Source organism: Haliaeetus albicilla, chromosome 14, assembly GCF_947461875.1.
Source record: "Haliaeetus albicilla chromosome 14, bHalAlb1.1, whole genome shotgun sequence".
Classification (NCBI taxonomy): Eukaryota; Metazoa; Chordata; class Aves; order Accipitriformes; family Accipitridae; genus Haliaeetus; species Haliaeetus albicilla.
Window position 1 is genome coordinate 29,248,284 of NC_091496.1, and position 25,594 is coordinate 29,273,877.

The 25,594-nt window shown below is 38.4% G+C and overlaps 1 long non-coding RNA gene across 1 annotated transcript in view; it reads left to right on the forward strand.

The window, feature by feature from the left end:
* The window catches only part of LOC138689043 (uncharacterized), a 56,634-nt gene that overhangs the window by 21,736 nt on the left and 9,304 nt on the right, over nt 1-25,594 (forward strand). Inside the window, exon 2 of the long non-coding RNA XR_011327848.1 lies at nt 5,515-5,590. This is a non-coding gene — a long non-coding RNA (uncharacterized lncRNA). The remainder of the gene's footprint in view (nt 1-5,514; nt 5,591-25,594) is intronic.

Here is a 25,594-nt window from a genome sequence, read left to right on the forward strand (position 1 = left end):
CAGAAACTGGTTTCAGATCAAGAAGCTAGAATCAGCTGCATTTAAAGTCAAGGCAAGCTCTGGGGGTTTCAGTGTCACTACTTACTTACTCTTAAATGTCACTGAGGAGCTGTCAACAGGTATGAAAAAGCACCCAGCTGCTCAAGCCTCTTTCAGTTGGAGACAGAGAAAGAATGAAAGATATATGGAGGGAAACTTGGGGTTCTAGAGGATGCAAATAGCAATGTACCACATGAGATGGATCCACCTTCCTTTAATCTTCTTGTTCTGTTGCACTGTAATTGCATTTTAACCAAAAATAGGCCAAATTCCATTTTTATGTTCAGGAATGTGAATGGGGATTGTTTTTGCTGGGAAAATGGAGTCCCTCCATAGTGGTTAGTTTCAGTTCACCTGAGATTAGGATTTGGTCTCAGTAGAAATAGCAAGCAACAGAAAAATGAGATCTTTTGTTACTATGAAGTCTTAGGTGGAAGCCTTATGCTGTGATTAATAGTTCTATCAAATGTTCATGTTGGTCATTTTCTGTTATGCTATAAAGAATTATTCTGGATCAATAAAACTTGATATAATATAATCAAAGTATTGTTTCTAAACGAGTGGATTTGTCATTTGTCAAAAGTAACAAATCATGAAATGTGATGCAGTTTGCTTGATTGCTTTTAATTTCTTATATTTGCTCTCACTTTTTAATTTCTTAAATCAGCTCTAATATCAATCAGCAAGGTTAGATTGAGAAGATCTAATGAAAAATCAAATCAGATTAGTAACTGGAGAGCTGAATAAACATACCAAAAAAAATAAAGACTCCATAAGAGGATTGTTTCCTGAGGTATGTCTGACATTTAGTGAAAATTACATTATCCTTTTTATTTAATAAATGACGGAACTTTCTCTCTTCCTGCCTGGCTGCTAGCAATCTGACAGACGTCTGTAGAAGATGTATGTGTGAGGTTTGCTGCTTTGGGTCAATCTCTGTGTTTATCTCAGAGCATCCACCAATGACACATTTAACTAGTTGCAGCAGTCTTAAATGCTTTATGTCATGACATCACTAATGAAATCACCTCTGGAGGAAACATAAGCTTGGCATCCTAGAAAATTATCTTCAGATCTCAAATGACTGACCTCATAGGGATTTGGCCATCAAAAGGTTTCTAAGGCTTACAGTGACAACAAATATAAGCATTAAAATAAATAATTTTGTGAAAAAGACATCACAGGAAAATTAGCTTTCCTTCCCACCCTTTATCAGTCTGGGTTTATTACAACACTCACTGTGGAATGGCAACCAGCTGAACGATGCTAAATCACTGCATTAAAATTCTAGCCACCATGCCACAATCCTACTATCTATGCGTGAAGACTATATAAAATCTCTCTGTCATCATCCAGATGCCCCTCAGTTGAAATGTAGTGGACAACTATTTATAGGTCAACAACTTCACCTAGTAAAATTATGCATGTCGTTGAAGGATATTGGTACATAGCATTTGGCAGCTCATATATAATTTCATAACTTGACAGGAAATTTAAAAAAAATTAGTAATTTGAGTTATATTGCAGGTATAATATTGCAGAATGACAGAAAATAAATGTGTAAGACGACTCCTAGGTTGCAACCCTGGCAGTGCAGAGCCTCCCTGTCTTTGTCCTCTGGAGTTCCAGTGAGTTTTCCCAAAAGTCAGTTTTCTTTACTCCACACAGGACTTTCCCCACACTTAAATGTTATAGAATAAGAAACCTGTGTGTGAAATATGGGTCAACTTAGTCATTGCAAGGTAGCATGGTAACTTTTAAGATGACTTTTTTTTGTGTTATATTTTTCAGAATAACAGTTTGAAAGATCATAGCTACAGTTTAGGCTGCCATGGGTCAAATACTGAGAACCTGTATTGAAGTGAGTCTGCTGAGGACATTGCAATGAGTAGAGCACTTCATTCTTCTCTCAAACAGCTATCATCTTTCTCTACTGCTGTTGAGCTCTAACTGTAAAGTAGATTTAGTGACTGCACTTATATGTGCAAAGCTGCCATATCAAGCATCATTTGGAATTCAAAGCATTCAGCAACTGCCATTATGCTTGCAAATAGATCTGTCTTAAAAAAATGTGATGTAATGGTGATTCATAGGAAAGTTAGGTGTTAGTTCTTGTGATAAAAAGTCAGGTACAGAAAATGTTTGGGTTTAGTAGGATGGGAAGCCCTAAAGTTTAATGAAAATACTGTTAATTTCATTTGTACATTTTTTGGTTTCTTTGTGTTCTATGTGACTTCAGAAATTGTGAAATATATTACGTGGGTGGAAGAACGCGAGAGGAAATTTCCACGTGCACATAATCATGTATTTCATACTGTACTATCAATAGTAAATCAAGAGCAAATACTTGAATAGCTAATCATATGGGAACATATACTATGCTTGCCTATGTGGTAAATACAGAATGTCACCAGTACAGACATGATTTTAAGATAAAAAGCCAATATATTGTTACAAATTTTCAAAATAATCTCAAATTTCTCTGAATTCATCCAATGAATTTACTTACCTTACTTTATTTATCTAACAAACTATTTTTCTAGACTAGTAACTTCAAGTCACAATGCTGTGTGGTACCATCATATGATTGCAGTGCTCCTGAGGTACTACTGCCTTGTGATTCTGTGGACAGTACTGCAGCTCCCAGTATCTTCCTCATCTGCCACCAATACAAACCAGGACTGATAGGAGGCTTTGACTTAGTTTCCATAGCATAGAGCAATGCAGTGCCAAGCTTGCACCTGTCTCTGAAGTGAGGGCTTTTTCTGTGTCCCTGTGGATGTGTTGTGCAATTCCTACTGGAGCTTTACCAAATTGGGAATTACAGCAGCAGCAGATTTTTTTATCACACAGCTGGACTCGGAGGAGTCCTTTCTTTTCTGCGAATAGCAGCAGCTCCCATCAGATATGTCTTGTGCAGTTTCCTCCCTTGCTGAAGAGATTTGACTCCCAGTGCTCTGAAGCGTGCATCAGCTGCCAGCTTTTTGTGTGTTTTGTTGAGGGAGAAGATAATTTCCACTCTTCCAGCTGAGATCCTTCTGTCAGGCAGAAAAGTATTCAGGTTTTATTAGGTCAGAAAAGGAAAAGAAAAGGAAAGCCTGGTGACTTAGGACATTTGAAACTCTTACATTCCATGTTCTAAGGACTGCACAAAATACTTACTATGTGAAGACTGGGACCTTGGTTTGTTTTCATGCCCTGTGAAACAATGTCGAGAGGTAGAGCTGACAGCACTTTCCTATGCCCTTAGATGCCTCTATAAACAGGTGGGTAAGAGTCATTCCTTGGAGATATGGATCTGAAAGCCCTCAAGCAGAGAAAGAAAATGAAAATAAGATTTTCTGACAGAAGAACCTCAAAAGTGACAACAGATGGTAGGATGCTGCCTGTTCCCTGTGACATAATCTCACATGTAACTATTTCTTATTTGTTGGTAGTCTTCCAGAAGTTGTCTATGGAGGCTGTAGTTGATCTCTATGGTAATATCTAAAGCCCAGTGTGCTCAGTGGCCCACCTTCTCAGTGTCACCTGCGGGATGCACGTGGCCATGGGAACCCACACAAAGGTCATCCAGTCCAGTTTGCTTGCATTACAGCTGCTTTTGTGACAGGCAATGTTTAGGCCCTTTTAGTAAGAACCCTAATGCCACAAAGTCAAATTGGCTTAGCTTTGGCCCCAAAATGTTGCTTCTGGGATGATGAGTGTCTGGTTTGGAGAGTGAATGGTTGTGGTGGGTTAGCCTTGGCCAGCTGCCAGACACCCACCCAGCTGCTCTCTCACTCCTCCTCCTCAGTAAGACAGGGGAGAAAATAAGATGAAAAGCTTGTGAGTCAAGATAAGGACAAGGAGATCACTCACCAGTTACCATCATGGGCAAAAAAGACTCAACCTGTGGAACATTAATTTAAATTATTGCCAATTAATAACAGACTAGGATAGTGAAAAAGAAAAAAAAAAACACCTAAAAATACCTTCCCCCTATGTCCTTCTTCCCAGGCTCAACTTCACTCCCAACTTCTCCTTCTCCTCCCCACCCGTGCAGAGCAGAGAGAATGGGGAATGGGAATTGTGGTCAGTTCATAACACTTCATCTCTGCTGCTCCTTCCTCCTCACACTGTTCTCCTGCTCCAGTGTGGGGTCCCTCCCATGGGATACAGTCCCTTCACAAACCACTCCAGCATGGGTCCTTTCCACAGGCTACAGTTCTTCAAGAACTGCCCCAGCATAGGTCCTCTCCACAGGGTACTTCAGGAACAGACTGCTCCAGTGTGGGTCACCCATGGACTGCAGCTCCTGCCAGGCCCATGTTCTGGCCTGGACTCTTCTCCACAGGCTGCAGCTTCCTTCAGGGCATGTCCACCTGCTCCAGCGTGCAGTCCTCCGCGGCCTGCAGTGTGGATATCTGCTCCACCGTGATCCTCCATGGGCTGTAGAGAGACAACCAAGTTCACCATGGTCTTCCCCACGGGCTGCAGGGGAATCTCTGCTCCGTGCCTGCAGCACCTCCTCCCCTCCTTCTGCACTGACCTGGGGGTCTGCGGGGCTGTTTCTCTCACATTTTTCTCATTCCTCTCTCCCAGCTACTGTACAGCATTTTTACCCTTTCTTAAATATGTTATCACAGAAGTCCTACCAACGTCGCCAATTGGCTCAGCTTTGGCCAGCAGTGGGTTGGTCTTGGAACTGGCTGAAACTGTCTGTGTCTGACGTGGGGGAAGCTCCTGATCTCTTCTTAGAGAAGCCACTTCTGCAACTCCCCTGCTACCAAAGCTTTGCCATGTGAACCCAATACATTGGCCCAAACACGCTACAAGGCATGACTGGGTCCTTGCTTAGGAACAGCAAAGGATCAAGCTTGCTCTCACAACACGCCACTCTTCTTGCCTGAACCCTCTCCTGAGAGCTGTGTCTTTTACAAAAGTCCAGGATCTTCTTCATGTGTATATACAGGCTCTCCTGTGTCTTTCTGCCTTTCTCTTTCCTGTACCATTGGTTTGCTTCTTTTTTCAGAAAGTCCCCAAGCCACAGATTGTTCAGTCTGAGGAAATATTCTGGAAAAGCATCACCATCATGTGGCTGCTGTCTTCCAATGCATTTCTCTAAGCATCTCAGTTGCTGTAGGGGGTTTTGGAATAGACGTACTTTGAAACCACCCAGCTTTCTATTGTTCCTCAGTTAGAAAGGGCCTTTTGCTACAAAAAATCTGTAGGTCTGTTTCATCTGATCTATTTTTCCCTTTATGACTTCAGCTCACAGAGATGCACACATGATGTAATTTTAGGCTAGTTCAGATGCCACTAGCAGTATAGATGTAATATCAGTGTATCTCAAAGAACTGGGTGAATTTGTGAGTGGCTGATCCACGGTGAGCTGTTTTCCACTGTGCTTACACTGTTAGCTCTCTTGTTATCTGTCATCAGTTTGCACATGTCTGTCTGAGCTGCTAAGTTAACTAACTTTACTATGTTTTTCAGATCCTGAATTTTCTGAAACATCTGTTCTCTTCAACCTTCAGCTCCTTGCAGGGTGAAAATAGGCTTTATCTTGGAGGTAAGATGCTCACCCTACAGTCAGATCTTTTCAGCTCTTAATAGTTTTTAATATCAGCCTGTGATAGCACTGCCTTGCCTTCTCAGTGCAAGATGAATGAGGCAGAAAACAGGAAAAGAGTTATATGACTTAAGGGAACAGCACTTGAGCTCAAACTGGCACTCACAAACCACATAGTGACAGATTCTGAATTATCATAACATCTCTTCAAATTAAACATAATCTGATTTCTCTCTTATTGGAAGGCATATATTTAGGAACAATATTTCAAGAGAACAACTCAGATTATTCCAGCTTTATATTGAAGAAGCTATCCTAGCAGAAGACGTTGGAAGAATAGGCTGTGCTAAAGATTGTATTTATTTAATGTTCTATGCAAAATTTATTAGAAAATACATAATTTAAACCTTGAAGCTGCCACCAATTTTTTTTTTATTTTTCCCATCCGTGTGTATATTGTGAAAAACTTACTTTAAGAACTCAAGGAAAAGTACACATTAATTGAAAACAGAAAATTACTTCTTTACAAGTGTAAAAGTGCTGCAGGTCCTTCAAAATAAAAGGTTCTGTGTGAGATGTTGGGAACAAAATTTTTGTTTCTTTAAACTGATCAATGTTAAAACTACACTAGAGGCAAAAGGCGTTTTTCAATATTGTTTTTTCTTAGTGAATAAAGAATGAATTAGGTACCAGAGAGGCCTGATAAAATACTTCATGCTCATCCTTTATGTCATCAAAAACTTGCCAGCCTGGAAAAGAAAGCTGAGATTGTATCGAAAGTGAAACACAAACACCCCTACTGTGTATGAAAAAAAGTGAAATAATGAGATAAAATTGACAAAATACATAATAGCTCTTAGTTTCTGTTTCTCTTTACATCTATGTATCACTGAAGCCCCATTTTGAGGATTTAAATGAGAATTTGAATGATGAATATTCTTGAAGAAGTTATGGAATAAGTATAACCCTGAGTGAAGTATTTTAAGGAAGATTAACTTTTTGTTGATCTGCCAGAGTTGACTTAGTTCTCAGAGGGAGTCATTTATAAAATTGCTGTTGTACTGCACGGTTGAGTGAAAGAATGATGGAATATGAAAGATGACCTTCTCCTTTTTCTTTACCCCTTTTCTTTTATTCTGCACCACTTTTTGCTAAAGATGCTTTCTCATTTCTCTGAGAGAGTGTCTAGGTTACCCTGGCAGGGGCTGGCTGCCCCAGATCACTCCTGAAAGGGCTTGTGAGCACTGCAAGGGAGGCAAAACCCCCTTCAACTGGGCAAAACAAAAAACCCAACCACTTTGGAGAGAAGCAGCTCTCCTTGTGTTGAAGTAGGACAAAGCTGTCAGGTCACTTGACCGAGTGATTTTTCTTCCTGGCCTACTTCAGAATATGCTGAAACCAGTCATTTGCAGGGAATCAGATTCATTACCTGGGCCCTGGGATGAAAACTTCACAACCTGTGTGCAAAACAAGGAGGATCCTCACCAGCTCTGACTTTTCAAAGACAGCGTTCTCTTATTCCTCCCCTTCCTCACCCCCAGCAAATTTTGCCTTTGAGTCAGCAGGGTGTGAATATAGAATGAAAAACAATGTCCGCTAGCCTGCTAGGAACACTAGCTAGTTAAAATGTAGGGGGAAAAGGGTAGGGATAACTTGGAAAAAGTAGGATAATTTAACAGTGGAGGGATTCAGTTGTCTGTGTTGCAAGGCCTAGGTTGGTGCAGCAGAGCTCTGTAACCTTGGCTTGGTTTTACTGAGAAAATTATCTTGAAGGTGTGAGCTAAAACTGTGCAAGATAAGAAAAGAAACACGTAGAAGTAAAATTTTTGATACTTCAGTAGTTAGCAGGAAATGATTCAATGGGGAAAACACTGCCTTAAAGTCTATAAAATCCCAGGAATAAAGCAGAAAATTAGGCCAAAACTCAGCATCCCTGATGATCAGCCCATTCGAAGGAGCAATGGAGACCAGCCCTATCTGACATGACTGATGACTGCCAGGCCAGCGAAGATGCATTGAATATCTCATTAAGGTTGGTGAGAATATTAATACCTAGTTCAGTAACTCATTAATCCTAGATATATATCATGTGTATTAGCCAATAAATAATTGCACTGTACTCTTAAATCGGTTATATTCTGCTTGAAAAGTCTCCTTGCACAAAGTGAAAAGTGGAAGTACCCAGTGAGGGAGGGTTATGCCATTTTTCCCTGAGTTTTGTGCTGCTCCCCCCCAGCCAAAGCCCATCCCTGCTCCTGGCACCCCCAGTTGCAGCCTACTCCCATCTCCAGAGAAGACTCCCTTCCACCCACACACCACGGCCATGCAGAAGGAGGCAGTGGGGCCACAGTGGACTCCACTTTCATCCCTGTGCTACCATACTAGGCTAATTCATTCTTGGGTCCCTGGCTTAACACACTGCGCAAAAATTATCTTCTGCATAAGCATCTACTTTCGTTAGCTAATTGTATGAGCTTATGTTTATTTGTAAACAAATGGCTCCTCCACAGCTTGTGGGGCTTCAGCTCAACATTACCTTCTAGTTTGCTATGTCTCATGTGCTGTTAATCCTCTAAACTATATCAAGATCAATTATAGGGTAATTTACATGACCCAAGCGGGGTGGGTTTGATCAGTTCCCTGAAGATGGAGGTCGTGCGTCACTACCGAGGTATAATAGGGATTGTGAAACTCCCTTTCCTTACATGGCTGAGAGATGCTCTGCCTCTTGCTGCATTTGTCTCTCCTGTCATTGCCTGCAGAGTTTTTTTCACCTAATATCTCTCCAAAGACTTGCTCCAGGTGGGGAAATGCTGTCCTCCATTGAAATCTTCGGGCTCTGCAGATAAAAGATGCTTAAAAAGTTGTGAGAAAGGGACATGTCTGAAAGTCATGGTTGGTAGGAAAAGAGCTGGATCTGAATGGAAGAAGCATGAAGAGGGTTCTAACCTCTAATAAAAAAGTTACATTCATTTCTAAATATGTTTACTCGGTGCAGCTAGGCACAAATTGCACACAGTAACCATCTGTGGCCAACTAATTGTCCCTCAGCAATAACCATCCAGCAGTACTTATTTTTAAATACAGAGTATTTTTCTAAATATTTATGCTTTAAGTTTCACTAATTTCTATTAATTAAATGGAGCATTGTAAGAATTAATATCTGTCTTTCCATGCATCCAAGAAATTATAGTATATGGTAGATTTTTGATATATAAAGGCATCTCTGTCACTGACCTTATAGATAATTCCAAGGAATAACCCATAATATGGGAGAAAATCAAGCTCAAGAAAAGAAAACAATGAAATGGGCAAAGCTGTAATAGTTAATTCCTCACATTTCAGTTCAGTCTGCAGACAACTGATTTTAGTACTTTTCTGCAGATGCTTCAGAAAAAAGGTGAAGCTTTCTTAGATGTGATGACCCATGTTTTGCTCTTAATTACACCACAGCTAAACTTCAGTACCTCCATCAGTTTCAATTACATGTTGTTTGCTCTAGGTCTTAAGAACAAAAGGAGCAATTTATCACAATTCACATTTTCTCAAACTTCTGCTTGCCCCTTTCTACTCTCCAAAAACGTAGACAAATTGTTGTATGAAAGAGGGTAAACATTTTTAAAAATAGAAAACCATTCAGGTTTTTGAGAGTGTACAAATTAGTTTCATAGATAACAAAGGCTTTTTCCTTAAAGTGTATATATTCCCCTTTTGTAAAGTCACTTCAAGTCCAAGTGAGGGAACCCAGTTCCCCACAAAACACAAGGAGCAAGTTAGGTGCCTGACAAGGAGTTTCATAAAGCAATGCTGAGCATAGAGCCTGTTCCAGCAGCTGACAGGGAGAGTCAGGTAAATGATAGAGGAATAAAGTACCTAATCAATTCCTTCAGGGAAAAGCAAAACCCAGTGGAAAAGCAAAACCATGTGCATGGCCAGCTGGACCAGAAGAAAATTGTTTTGAGGAGCACAGTTGGATTTGGAGCAACGTCTTGAATGCATGTTTCCTACATGCTTGTTTTTGCAGTAATGTGCGTAATAGTTGCTGTCATGGGCAGCAGATTCTAAGGCTTTGTCCTTCCACTGTATTCACATTTTGAATACTTGGAAAACAACTCATGTAGTGAGCCTTTGGGTGAGTCTGGTGGGAAATATGTTGTCTGTGAATCCCACCAGAGCATGTGTGAGCTGGGGCTCTGAACAACTCAACAGCATCAGGATTTTTTGCATTCTTCACTGGAAATAATTATCTCTGCAGCCCTTTAGATGCTGGAAGCTCCATGTGCCCAGGTCTTCTATTAGAGCCAACTCATATTAAGCTATTGTTCTGTAGGAAGAAGCACTCAACACTGTTTCTCTCTCAAAGAAAAATTAGCTTGGAGAGTAAACATCTTAATTTTACTTGGAAATAAATTGCATGGAATTGTTACCTTAATTACCTCTATCATTATTTCCAAAATTAAGAACTAAATAAAATGTTTTCTCTGTAATAGAATTACATTTCCTTGGGGATTAATCTTTTCCATTTTCAAAGAAAACCCTCTTGATATAAGTACTTTATATAAAAAGTACAGTATGTAAATGCTTTTCTCAATGATTTTGTTTTTCTCCAGAAGAGTTGCCAGAAGGATTGTGAACCCTTAGGCATAGTGAAATCCTCTGTTCTTCTCCCTCATGGAAAATGATTCTGTGCAATTTGTTTTACCTCCGTATTTCTGGATCTTTGAAGGACCAGGCACATTGACAATAATACTCTTAGGTTAGAGTTGTGCTTATTAGGATTATCTGATCAGATCTTAGCAATATTGGCAAGGAAAGGTTTAGAAAAATCTCAGTGGACGGTGGAAAAGATACAAATATCTATTCCTGCAGCAGAAGAGATTCCCTGGGGAATATGTGATGAGCTGTCAGCCATGAGCTCACTAGAGCCAGGAATAATAATAAGACTATTGGAAAAAAATCTTTTATTGGAAAGAGAAACTGCTAGAGTTACTAGTTATTGCTAATGTAGGAGAGGGTTACAGCTCAGCTACAGAAACCTGCGTGCCCCTACATCACACACACAAATAAAACTCCTAGTAAGGGCAGTGCAAATGAGTTGCTGCACTGTCAGTCTGAAGTGAGAGTTGTGAAGACAGGGAGAGGCAGACCTGGGAGGCACTGCGGAGGAGCCGCCCGGAGAGCTCCGTCCTGGAGCATGAGGGGTCTCCGGCTGAGCTACGCCTTCCTACAACTAAGGAAAGTTCTGTCTCTTCTGCACACAGGCTTGCCTCCAAATCACTTAGTAAAACACTGCCTGTTTCAGGAGTGACCTCGGTATAGCACATCCCCTTTTTGTTTTTAGTTTGAAACTGGTAACAGTGGAAGGCTTAAATTTATCTTACGGTCAGCAACTTCCTACAAAGAGCTGATAGATGTATTGTTTTACACATTTACCATGCACAGAAATAACTTGTTTTTTCTACCAAAATAGGAGTAGGCTTCTGACACGTTGCAGGGAACTACAAAAAAAGGAATATTATATTTAAAGAAATCATGAATTGAAACCTGCAAAAGAAGACAGTGTATTAGTTCTGGTTATTAGGTGTAGAAATCATTAACAGTCATGTACCAGGATGAAAAGTTTTTTACAATATATTCTTTTTTTTTCCCAAAATTAGCTGCTTTTTTTCTTTCCAAGTTATTAGCTTTGCCATTGTATTTTCAGGTCAAACAGAAACTGGTTGCCGTGATAGCATAAATCTTTGACCTATGATGAAGATTTTGTAACCTTCTCTATCATAACATTAAAGGATGTTCTTTATGCAACTATTACACAAATGTTTTATGGTTAAAACAAAATTAACAAGTACCTATTAAAAATATGAACCGAATTAAAATCTTAACTTGAGACACTGTTACAAAGTCATCCGAAGTCCGAGGAAGTAATTTCTTTGACTCTCATTTGTGAGGATTCAGTGCTTTGTTCAGAACAACCTATATATATTTAACTCCTTGAGACTTACCACGCCTATGATTAAATATAGAAAGTTTTCTAAATGCATGACTCAAATGTTTAGTATATAACACTTTCAGTTGTCCTCTGCCCATCAGAAACACAGTACCAAAGTCAAGCATGCTATTCTGTATTCGTGCATCACTTTTATCTCCAAACCCATAACCATGTAATAATATTTCTCTGCTATTCCAATAACCAAGCTAGCCCTTGGACACCGCAAGGAAAGCCCTCTCTAGTACATCTCTGCAACACCACAGAGAAAAGGGAGAAAACCCACAGATATTGTTACTTTGTTTGAGTCTGACCAGGATTCACTTTTTGGCACTTTATTTGGTCTGCAGGTAGGTCATACAGTCTACGCCTTTTCAGCTCCAGAAAAGTAGACTCAAGCTATAGCTTTTCATTGCTTGCATCGTTATGGAGAGATGTGTGACAGTAGTCAGCATATGGTTTGGGATTCAGCAAAAGAAGGAAGGGATAAGGTTGATTTTCAAAAGGCAATCTGTCTGAGACCTCGGAGACAGACACATTGGTTTCCCCAAAGTCTGACCTCTGTGAAACATTAAAATAAAAATGTTGTAAAGTGCAGGAGCATAAATGCTATTCTGATCTTAGGCTGTATAGTCAAGATCCAGGCCACCTGCTGGGGGCCTTACATCTATCACTGTCATTGCGTTATGTAAAAAAAAAAATAATAATTTCAGAGAGCCCTGAATTTTTCAGGTATCACTGTAAAGATGGATATTAAAAATCTGTTTTATTTTCCATAGTTGAAAAGCTAGTTGGTAGTAAGTAACAGCCAGCTGGCAAGGCATTGTATACTAATGAGATATAGGGAGTGTCCAGTATTTGAGATAGTGAGCTATACTTTAATTGTTGATTGGCAAAAATCAGTTCTGGCCAAATTTGTACCCTGTCTCTTCAATGCCTTGCATTGCTTCAGGACATCACTGAGTCACTGTCATTTCAAAATTTTTAGTGTCAAAACCACCAATAATTGAGTCTAGTTTCTAGCACATGCTTTGACCTGCTTGATATTAATTCAGGAGAAAGACAAAGCACTCATGCATGGTAACATTGCATTTAAATGGTACCGTAAATTAGGGTATCACTGAGAAGAATTTTTTATAGCAGTTCTCAAGGTGGTGCTGGGTTCAAAAGGCCAATGCATACAGCACATTGGCTTGCGTGCTTTAATTGTAATAGTTTTATGGTAATATCCAAATAATTATATCTTAATGCTTAGCTACCTGTAGCTTAATCCAGTAAAGGACTTTGAAGACAGCACATTAGAAACTTCAGTGTCTACTGTTTAAACTGCAATACCTGGAGCAGAAACCTGAGTTAGGTTCCCCGCCTTGGGGCCGTAGATAGGAAGGAGCCTTGTTACCCAATCCAAAAGACCACATATGTCTAGGATCTCCCTAGCAGGAGACACAAAGCGCCGGGGGAACGACTGCCACTGTCCTTTTTCTGGCATCTGATGACCTCTGTTCACATATGGGCCTTGAGCATCCTTTTTCTGAAATAGGGGTCACTGTTCATAGTTTGAAAGGAATTTCTGGTTCTAGTTCTTTTGGAGGAGGAGGCATTACCATCTTGCTTAGAAGAGCCTAGAGGTCTTTTAAAAAGAATGTAACCAAATGTTTGTTTTATAAGCAGCCTGATCTCATCGGTGTGTAACAAGCATATTCCAATAATACTGATAAGAGTTCTGGTCTCAGGGATTGAAGAAGGGGGCTTGGGGCAAGGAAAGTAGAATGAAGTTTAATAACAGTGATTGGATTTATAGGTCACAGTTTGGGACTTGGGTACTTTGATTCCATCTGACTTCTTGCCTGAAGGACCAAGTTCCTTACTAAATCTTTAGCCTGTGATCTGTAAAATGAACTTTTCAACATCTTCTACTCAAGTAGTCTTTCTAGTTCAGAAGTAAATTTGTGATTAGCATGAATTCTGATTCTGTTTAATCAAATATTAAATATTTTAAAAATACCTTAGTTAAATTTGAGACTCCTTTGAAGAATTATTTTTGAAATGCTACTCTATCTTTTACCCCAGTTTCCTTTATTTTTGCTTCCCAGATAGAGTTTCAGATTACTTAAAATAAATGCAGGTCAGAAATTTGATAAGCTGTCATTACATTGCAGCATTGATTGCTGGTGATAATCTCACTGCTTTTAGAGTGACTTCTAATTCATGCAGTATCTAAGACTGTTTTGATTAGACGCTTTAGGGCAATACAGGATAAAGGAGAAAACTAAATATAGAATGACAGTTTAAAAAACCCAGTCCTGTTAAACACAGGTCCACCAAAATGAGCATCAGTTTTTCATACTGCAATTACTCTTTGCTGTGCATTGGAGTCTCCATTCAGTAAACCCGTGTTGAAGAATTGTGAAAGGTTTGACAGATGAGTTGCTGAGGTAATTACTTAGTTCTTTTCCATCTCGCTAGCTTTTTGTCTGATAAATGAAGGCTTAAATTCTGTTTTCAACAATTCTAATCTCAGTAGCACAATCAATTACAGTAAAATGCATATATATTTTTTCCAGAGTCTGGCCGATTTAAGAGTCCTTCCTTCCAGTTGTTTATTGTTTAGGTCAAGACATAGCGTATGTATGATAAATTTATGCAGTCACAGATGAAAAGGAAATGTAACTTTAAGTGACAGGTGCATTTTTAGCTGATGCTGTTAACATCTACCAAACAATGCCTTAATTCTCTTTTTAAGCAACAGCTAAGTGTAAAATGAAAGTTAAGAGGGCAGATTATTGCTTTGTATAAATATCTCACAAAAAAATGAAGAGGGAGAAGAACGTCTTCAGTGAGAGAAAGCTAATGGACAGTGTTGCCACAAGAACATGTGTTTTTAGAAATTAAAAAAAATAAATATTCAAGATGTTAAAATAGTGAGATGACTGAAGTTTTTCAGTGGAGATAGGGGGTCAAAAGACCTAGAATGAAAACAGATATATTTGTGAAAGGTTCTACACGATGTTGTTGCTTGCACTGGTGGAAGACAATTGTGCTTGGTTACCTCAACTTTCGTCTTATATTCTTTCTGTAGAAACATGTTCCTATAAATAAAGGATCTGAGGCCAAATGGGTGATTTTGGGGGCTATATACTATAGCTGAGTGTGAATGTTCAGACAATTCATGCAGGTGGTCTGACTTTTACATTCAGAATTGCATCTCAGTTTTACTTCTTACTGATTTATACTTGAGCATTAACAAGCCAAGGGAAAACAATTTCAGAGCTGAAGTCCAACACACACTGTTTTAAATTTAAGGTTTTTCACTGGCAAGCAAAATCGTTGGTCTAGTAAGACGGTATAATCAATTAAGTAATAATCAATAAATAAAAAGTTTCTTGATATTTTATTCAGAACTAATCACACTACTCTAGACTGCTAGCCATTAATGGTATTAATCAAAATTTGAGTCTCCTGTAAATTAAACCAATGGATAGGACTGTGGTTCATACTTCATATGTATCTGCAAGTAAGTAACTGATAGATGTCTACACAGGTAAAGCAGCAATATTGACCAAGTGTAATACAAGAAAAAGGCAACAGGCTAAGAAGAGAACATCAGAGGATGTCACCTTTTTCAAAATGTTGTGCATTCTTACTTTCCTCAGTTTATGGTATTTTATTGGAGACTTGAAGGCATTACTTCTGAAAGGGAGCTTAGCAACTTGTGTCCTGTAAACAACTTTGAAAATGTAATTTCTGTCATTGTTAAGAAATGCTTTCTGGAGAAAGCAAGAGGATTCAAGGAGAAACTGTGGGTCAGTGGCACCTTCAAAGGGATGGACCAGGGAGAAACCTTTCTGACAAAATGACCAGTGGATTTCTTTCAAGCAGACATCTGTCTCAGGATACCTGTTGCAACTTGTAAAAGTTTCTATAGCTTTTTTTTATTATTTGTTAATGTTTAAATGTGTAGCAGAGTCCTCATGAATCTGCACTTGCGCAGTAGCTGTCCGTGGGGATTTCTCTGGCTATCCCCAGGTTTGCTGAGATGGGCATGGGGGAACCGGGGCTGAGCACAAAAGAGGGAACGCTGGAGAAAGTTACAAGGTCCTTTACAAGTAATGAACATTTTTGCTTTCCAGCATATAATAACTAAATATTCATGTATGGTTAAAATTATTTTGATAACGAATGACCTACACTTTTTATATTTTGCACAATATTGACCTCTGAAGCTCTGTTGTATTATATGCCTGTGTGTCTGTGTGTGCACACAGACTTGCCCAGCAGAATTTTCTTTTAAGGTCCCAGCCTGCTGAAAAACCCTAGCGCTGCCACTGATTTCAAGAGACTGATTTCAGTCTCCCATCAGTGCTGGAACTGCTGGACATATGCCTCACATTGATGAGGGCATGATACACACACCTGAGTGGATACTTTTATTTGTCTCATCTCTCAGCCAGCTGATGCTTTGCTTTTACCCACTTCTATGTCCCACCACATAGAGAGCTCTTACGTTAATCAGGGATATACATTCAGCTCTGTTGGTAATATTTAGATAAAAAAACTACCTGAAGGAACCCAGTGATGAAGGGATCGGTTGGGTTTGCCTAACTGGCTTTTTTTCTGGTATTCTTTCAAAAAGCATACCTGTGAGACTCGAACATAAACATGATAAGAAGTTCTCAAACTGCCAGTGAGTTTACTCTTGACCATCTATAACCCATGAATATTAATTCCTGATTTTTTTTAAGTTCTTACTGAACAATTATTTTCTTCTGCAACAAGGAAAATGCCCCATATTCACACATCATCTTTTTGTTGACAATTTAATTATTTCACAATCTTCAGTACAGTTGTTGGGGTTTTTTTACAGGAGATTTTCTAGGGTTAAAATTGTGCGATATTTGTGTTCTAGATTAACATATATACTTAGTAAGTAATTTTAAATATTAAAATGAACCATTACAACTCACTTAAGGACTCCCACTGAGTATGTACAATTATTATTTTTTTTAATGATAAATTTTTTCTTCTTTCCAATTCCTTATTAATTAAAGGAAAGGCTTTAAAGAAAGATGACAGCCAAAATAAGCATAGTCACTCAGAATTAATATAATAATACAATTTCTCAAATGGTACACATTTGAACTATTAATACTTTGGTTTAAAAAATCGATTTAGCTTAGTCCTTGAGATTACTGAACAATTCTCTCTTGCAGAAGTGGCTTGTATTAGAGTCTGGAATAAACAAAAGAGGAGTGTAGGTGTGTTCCATCACACACTGTGGGCCACAGTGGGTCAAATTCATTGCCTACTTTTAAATGCCTTTTATTGAAGGATGAAGAGAGTTTGATTTATATGTATTAAAAGATTATTCTTTTCTTCATACCAGTAAGCGCTGTCAAAAATGGCTTTTGATTTTCCATACAGGCTGCCAGACACTGGAGAGATTTTTCTCAAAAGGGTTAGATTTTGTTGTTGTTGTTGAAGGATGAATTGGAAAAGGGCATCTGTTCCTGTCCTTTTCTGCCTGTTCCTGCGCTCATCTGGCAGAGGGCAGAATTCAGGCTGCTGTCAGACAGGGAACACAGAAGGGCAGCACCTATCCATGTTCAATGAGCGGCTCAAACACCAACACCAAACTCACTGGGAATCTATTTTCCAAGTAGGCTTTGGGTAGTTTCCTACCTTTGAGGAAGTGGAGAAGGGATTCCTCAACCAAGCTAATGCACCAACATAGTCATTACATTGCCAATATTACTGGCATCCAACACAGTGATGTCATCCAGTACTTCTGAAGGAGCTAACTTTGATTGCTTGTAAGATAATCTGAAACTAAAATAAATTAAGAGAGAGGTAGTCACTTCTAAAGACTTCCAGACAGTGGTCTTCATCTAAATCAGGTGTCTTTCCATCCTAAGTCTACGAGTCTTGAACGTGTAGAAAAATTCAGTATTAATGGATGGTATGGCAGGTTAGTATTAGGGAGGTGGGCTGGTAGAAGGCAGTGAGAATCTCCACAGGAGAGGAGAGAGACCTGACATGGAAACAATTCTTGCTGTATACATAGCAATAAACATAAAGATGGTCCATGGGACACACTGTGACTAGCCGTACTGTAAATAGTCAGAATATAGAAAACCTTCAGAAGGCTGCATATGCATTGATAATGCTTTAGACTAGCATAAATGTTTAAGTTTGCTCTCTTTAGCTGCTGAAAGTAGATTTAAATATAACTAGATTTAGGGAAAACAAATACGTTGATACTTGCCAAATTCTAGCTTTAGTCACCACATTAAGCCAATTTGAAATTAATTCTGCAATTTTTTGTTTGATGAAGGGTATTGCTTTCTTTCAAATCTCCACATATGAATGATGCTAGCCAGAAAATAATTTTAAAGGGTCAGAAAGTCGATTGGCTGGATTTACAGTGCTTTAAAACTTGACACTAGATCTTTCTCATCAAGAGTCATTCTTTAACTCCTTCGGTCACTCATCAGTCTTCCTGCTGGGAGCAATGTCTGCCATGGCTATGGGGGACAGCACCAGACCTGAGCATGCTGAGCTCTGATGCTATCACTGGCAGCTTTGAGTAGCCAATCTGCAAACCTTGTGAATTATTAGAGCTAGACTATAGCCTGACTTGGGCCATCTCTAGCTACTGATCAGTGCAAAAATTCCTCCAGGTTTTATACTAATGAAATTGGATATGGAACCATTTGTCATCAGACAGGACTAGGTTAGCCTCCAAATGAATGAAATGCATGCACGTAGAGTTAGCACAAATCCTCCTCCCCCCATATCTGTTCCCACAGTTTCATGATGATCTGAATTGTATCCATTGCTGTACGACAGCCAAAATGACGCTGCTGGGTGACAATCCATTGCTCTGCTGTAAGCCACTGTGCTCCGCCGCTTCCCGGGATTTCCCATGGAGCTTAGCTTCTGTCTTCTGAGCACGTCTTCATGTGCTGAATATATTGTTGTCCTGTAGACTGTAGTAATACCAAGACAAGCTTCTAAGGATGTAATTACACTGCATATCTTATGCTAGATGTTTAAGGTACCTAAACCAAAAACTTAGCCTTCCAGAGTTTTCATCTGTTCGGTGCAGAGGGAAAGGCTTTTATGGATATCAGTTCAGGGCAGAATCCCAATTTAGGACGAACGTGTCTCTTGCTCTGACTGTAACCTCAGCATTGTCCTTAGGGCTGGGTGGTGGTAATAATGCTTTTTTCTTTCCTGTGTCGTATAGGAAACTGAAAGCTTTGTTGGCAGTTTAGAGGTAATAAATAAAAATTGCATAAGTAAGTGGTCATTAATGGTACGTGTTGTAATAGCACACAGGTCTCTGCATTTCTATAGAACTGCAAGGGGTCTAAATATGCCTCAATAACAATAGTATATGTGCCAATTTAATGTTTTCTGAGTATGTTATATCATTTTTTTTGCCAGGGTAGCTTTCATAATTGCAATAGTTACAGTCTTCAAGATTCTAACATCACAATTTTTGACACTAATATGTTATGATCTTCTTTTCCTGGCTAACTAACACAGTGCAGTCAGTATTCATTCTGCATGAACTAATGCTATGTTACAGTCTCATACAGTACAAAAATTCCCATCAGATACTGATGAATACTGATTGTCAAACATTTCATTAAATTCAATACATATCTCATGTAACTTGAATATAAATGCCATACCTAAATCTAAACTTTTCAGAACTGTTTTATAACTCTCAGCAATGCTCTTAATATCAGGTATCAGAATACTTGATATATAAAGGAATTAACAAATACATACTTTTCCTCCATATTTTGTTTCAGTGAAAGGTTTTCTTTTCTTCAGTTAGTTGCTTTGGAAATTAAAGCTCCATGAAGGCCCAATCTAGTACATTAGTAAGTTCCCTGAAGTTCGATTATGAATCAGTTTCTGTCTTTACAGGGAGGACATTCTTTATGTCAGGCAAAGTACACATTTCAGTGTCAAGCTTGACATTCTTCTTTTAGCCCTTTGACGTGTTAAATAACACAGAAGTCAGACAGCAGTGTGTAAAGTGTCTTTTGAATTTCCATAGCAGAACTGGCTTATATCTTATAGTCAAAATGATCCTGTCAAATCCACGTGTCTTTCTAAAGCTTGGCTGTGATTGTCACAAACAAAAATTCAAAACTCATACAGAATCGTAAAGTGATACCTGGTGAGATCACTGCTAATGTTTGCCTTTCATTTCATTTGTAAGCTTAAATGTGAAACAAAAAGTCAACACACATATGTAAAACTAGACACATTTATTACAGTCAGTTAGAAAATAGGTATTTCTGGAGGGATTCACTCCCTGATCCACCTTGTTTATTAAAAGGAAGAAAAGATTCCTGTCCCACTATAATTAAAATAATGGCCATGCCGTGCATATTTGCAGTCATACATGGAGTAGTTGGTGTCAGGATTTGAGAGCAGAGAAGGTAAAGTAAAAAGTGAGAGATCTTCTCACATGCTCTCTCACAGCTTTAATATAAGCTGAGTATTTGAAATTTTAGACATTAATTGATTGCTCCTTTCCTAAGGGCTTTTATGCCCTTTCTATTACCTAATTGTCTCTGTCTAATTTATTTGAGGCTAATGCACTAATGTAAAGAAAAATATAACTCTTCTAAACTCTTCCAGCTTCTCAGGATGATGATTTTGAGGAACATTACTGATCATTGTGTCTATCCTTTTGCAGGTAGATGTTGTTCTCTGCAGGAAGAACTTCAGTACTGTTGTAGAAACTGTCTGTAGACAAAGAATGAAAATTTTAAAAGTAACAATTTGCTAGTGTTCCCAATGAAACTGAGGGATACCCACAAGGAAGTTGCTGTCATTACACTAGTTTTACCATCAGTTAAGACAAATATATTCTCTGTTGCTTCCTTAAAAAGGTGGTTATTTTTCACTATTTACCATTGTATTTCTTAGCTTTCAAAACTGCCACTGTGTGACACAAGAAATTGCACTTCTTGTTACAATTTCAGCATCAGTACACATTGAGGGTTGGCATACATGGTTAAATGTATGTCATGCTTTTTCAGTTAGATATGTGAGGTCTTAATTCATGTTAAGCATTATGTTAGACTAGGCTATTATATAGCACCTCTTTTCTTATACCTGGAAGGAATATATATACAAAAGGAAGTTCTTTAGAGTGAAGTGAAGTCTGCTGCTCTTACTAGAAAAGAAGTATGTTGTCATGAAGTTCACTTGAAAAGTGTCTCCTAACCTTACAACGTATCCCACAACTATCTTACTATATAGTCAGATAAATATTATGTTACAGTAGAGGGGGGTTGAGAGTGTGTATTTGAAAGTACAAAGCATTCCACATTTCAGTGAAAGACATTTTGCAAACTCGGGAAGTCTTGACATTACTCATATACCTAGATATGTTAATGTAAGAAATGCATTAACATGGAAGCATGAAAGACATTCTTAGTTCTATCTGCCACTGGGATATTATAACTAAAGTCCTAACTTTTGAATTCTCAGAATAGAGAGATCAAAAGATTTTTTTAAAGAAGTATATTTATTCTTCTAAAATCATTTGAATTCAGTAGCATCAAGTATTTTGGGTAATCTAGTTTTATGATGAACATACATACACATGAAGCAACAATGACTGGAAAAGATGAATGAAAGAAGTTACCATTTTAAGGGAGTTTTAGTTAGAGTAACAAATAATTTCGGTGGGTTTGCTAATGCTTCTTTAATTAGGAGTATAGGATGCATGAACAAAAAATACAAACATACATATATGCACACACACACATCCACACAGAGTTTCATTCTGAAAACTTTCACTGTTGTGGGACCAGGTTTTCTTCTCCTTCGTAGAATTGTTGTTTTCTTTTATTCTATTTTCAGATTTCAGTTGTTTAAAAGGATTGGCTTTTATTTTAAGTTGAATATTCACTTTGTTATCTGAAACCTGTATTTGTTAGTCATGAGGCTACTTTTTAAAAAAAACATATTTTCAGGAGAAACATGGAAAGAATTTTACTCAAAAAATATCCCATTATTAATCTCTTTATTTTATGGATTATAAAAGTATCTGAGCTTTCTATTTGTCATATTTTAAGTCCAGAAGGGAAAAGAGAAAGATTTAATATATAAAATTGTGAGATGGTTTAATGCAGTGGAGGTAGCCACGAAATGCCTAAAGGAATTTAAATATGGGAGAACTTCAGTTTTCAGTTACAGATATAGAACTTGCTGATTCTTTGCTATCATTTTGCATTGATGTGTGGAGAGTGTGAAAGATGTCCCAAAGGTTTCTTCTTAAATGGGACAAGTGAAAATGCCACCCCAGATTGTCTCACTCTCTGTGTAAGCAGAAAGTTACTTTGCTTTCATTGCTGCTTGCATTTGAGATCAGGACTGAGTATCAGAACAGAGAGAGAGAACTAACTGAGAGTAGGGAAGGGTACCTTGCAGATGTGGAATAATTCTGGAAAGGTTTCAGACTGCTGCATTTCAGGGTTTTAGCTTTGAAATCCTTACACAAGTATGTAACTACATCTGCACTTTGTTCCACTGGCTTATGTCAAGTTTCACAGGAATTTTTTACCTCTAACTAGAGCCATAGCATTCAGTTGTAAGATTCTGACACTTGCAAACTTGACTTCTGTGTAACTGTTTTGGTGAAAAACATTAAGCCTGCTCAGAACCTTTTGCAGTCTGTAAGACTTAATGACAGACTTCTGATACTTGAGTATGCCTGACATTTTATCTGAGAACAAATTTCAGACAAAGACCTATATTTTCAGTGTCTAGAACTCTTTCTACTTGGTGAAACCTGATTTTGAAAGCTGTAAGAAGAAATATTGCTGGTCCATTTCAAGCTAGTAAAAAGTTAAAATTTAGGGCTCTGAAAGTTATTTCAGTGTTCATAAATTTAAAAAAAAAAAAGGCGGGGGAGGGAGGAGAAAAAGAGTCATTCAGGTACCTCTGATACAATTCCATGGATTTATGAGTGGGAAAAAAAAAATCTCTTTTTATGTTCTTGAGCTTCGGGGTAATCAGACAAACAAAAAGTTTCTCTATTCACAACACAAACATTTTCAATGAGCACTCAAGCTGAGAGCCCACCATCTAGATTATTTCCCTGTGAGTCATATGTTAGTGCTCAGTCAGACTGTACCAAGGTTTCCTGGTCTTTTATAGTAGATCATCACAGCATAATTCTGAGCCCAATAACTAAATACAGGTAACTAAAGAGGAGAGTGAGATGCTCAAAGCATTTTGTCATGGGTACTTTTCTGGAGCTGAAGAGCAGCAGTACGTCCACATGGCATTGCGTTGGGCTGTGGACATAGCCCTTCGTTTCTGTACGCCCCTTTCTGTGTGTGTCCCTTCCCAAACAGCACCTGCACGGAGCTGTTTTTCCAAGAGCACTGAAGAGCTTTGTATTGTGTAAAAATATGCCAACCTACCACTTTCAGAGAGGTTCGATCCAGCCTCAAACATTATCTCCTAAATTGTACATTTTAACCAAAGCATCAAGAATACAGGGAAAAATTAATTATGCATTTCTCCTGATGTAGTTTACAACAACTTTAAAATTTCACCAGCATGAGACTTACTGAGACTAATAAATTAGTCTGAGTAGCAATTTGCTGAGGCTAAATGTGCAGTGTTCAAATGGCTGATAGCAACGTATTTGCCACCTGAAGTCAGTATCTCATTACCCCAAAAATCTTATATTTGGGTCACAGGTGGCCATACTAGCAACATTTGGATCCTCATGGATTTTTACTTTTTGAAGGTGAGAGATGAAAATGCACTCAAGCCTAAAAAGACATTCAGCAAAAATGTAAAGCAAAAAGTCCAGATGTAACAGGTTAGCATTACTTTATACTTAACTTTGAGAATCCCTTTAGCTCTAAAGAACAGAAATGTTGATTAAGAGATTTCAGAAAATTACTGAAAGGCTGTAAGATCTGATTCCCCTACAGTGCCCATGAACATTTGCAGGATAATAAATCCTTGAACACAGTGAAAGTGATGCATTAGAGAGTGTCAAAATTATCATTTGTCCCAGACAAGCTGGTAGTGAGTATGCATATGTTATTAGTATGTGGTCTGATATAATCTGTGAAAAATGACTTTGTGAGCACAGAGTCACTCCAGTAAAACATCTTAAAATGCTTTTTTCTGTGCTGTGGATGACAAGGGCAAATTTCGGATCATTAAAAAAATTCAAGAAAGAGAACAGTTGAGAAAAAGGGAGTAATACTGTGTTCATAGTAGAAATAGTCCAAAGAGAAGATTCTCTTTTATTCTTAAGAAAGTTTTTCTATACCCAACAGTGTTGTATGAAAATATTGAGCATCTAGCCAAGTTAATCCCCAATTTGATGCCAGTCATAGTAACAAATAGTACAATATAATAATTACAATATACAGAGCTAGATGAGAAAGCACAGGCTTGTTTGACTGTAGGTTAAATCTCTTGGGGCTTTTTAATTTTACAAAAATATAAATATAAAATTAGCACAACCCTTTTGTTATAGTTTTTTCCCCTTTCTTACACAGACATAGAGAAAAGACATTTCTTATGCAAACTCCAAGCAATGTCTCAGTTTAGCAGGGCATTCAGCTGGAACACAATAAGGTGTGTTTCCAAGACCATCTATTTTACAAGTCCACTAAGGGAAAAGGAAGAGGGAAAATTGTGAATGACAGACTTAGGCAAAGTTGTTATCATCAATCATTTATTTTCTGAAAACTGTGCTTTAGAGAGTATCAAAATGATTGGAATATGAACAGCTTTGATAGGTCCAGAAAAGAAAGATCAAAAACTTTTGAAAATGCAAAAATAGAACCATTTAAATAAATTTTGTTTTGAATTTAGCCAAATACATTTAAAAGGATTACACAGCAAAAAGACATGAAAACTTTGCTTTGGACTGAATTAAGCATTTAATTAAAATCTTTTTTTTTTTTTCCCTTTTATTTTCATTCCAGTGGGATGAAGCTAACATTTTCTGTTTCAGATTGACCAGAAATTCATTTTCCAAATTATTTTTTTAGTTTATATATACATATAAAATGTACTTCCCCCCCCATTCTTTTCATGAGGGGAATCACTTTGCCTGAGCTGATAACACCCAGCTCTCTAGCTCTACCTTGTCCACTCTTGAAGCAGCAGGTTTTGGGCTGTTGATCCATGAGGGAGGGTTACAGCCAAGATGAGTTGCGGTGAAAACCAGGATTGAGCCCAGTCTCATAAGCTCTGCTGGGCTCGTTGGCAAAGATCTCTCTGTTAACATCAAAATATCAGAGGAGAGGGAGGGAGGAAGAGCCAGCTGGGGCGACTCCAGAGAACCAGCAAACGTCGGGAGCGTGGCAAGGCAAGGTGCAGCAGGGTTTCGGCATCGAGGGAGAAACAAGGAGGCTGCAGGGATGAAGGGAGCCGCATCCAGCACTGGTGAAAGCCAGCGACGAAGCGGTGCTCGGTCAGAGGAGCAAGGCAAGGCCGGTAGCAGTGAGGCTGGCTCCAAAAAGATTAGGAGCTGCTGATCTGCAAGAAGCAGCTGGAGGTGAGATAACAGCTGCTCCGTGCAGAGGGCAGATATCCATCAAAACTAACAAGTTACAGAACTAATTAAATTCCCAGCTGCTTTTAGGCAAACGAATAACAACATTAATTAGGATGGCTTTTTCCCATCTTCACTGGTCAGAGGGCACTGGCCTTTTGTTTTGCATTCAGAGTGCACTATTTGAAACCACCTCTGCTATCTCAGGAGGAAATCACTGAAAAGAAACACTTTCAGAAAAGGAGTCTCGAAACGTCTGATGTTATGAGTATGACATATCATTGCTTACATTAGGAGAGGGTTCAGAATTTCCTATGCCCAAAGGATCCGGGTCTCAGCAATCCCACACAAATCTCTCTGTGCCCTGACATTTTTTTTTTTTTTCCAAAAAATCACATCCAAAAAAGCAAGTTAAATTGAAGGTAATGGGAGGGTTATTTTCTATCTAATT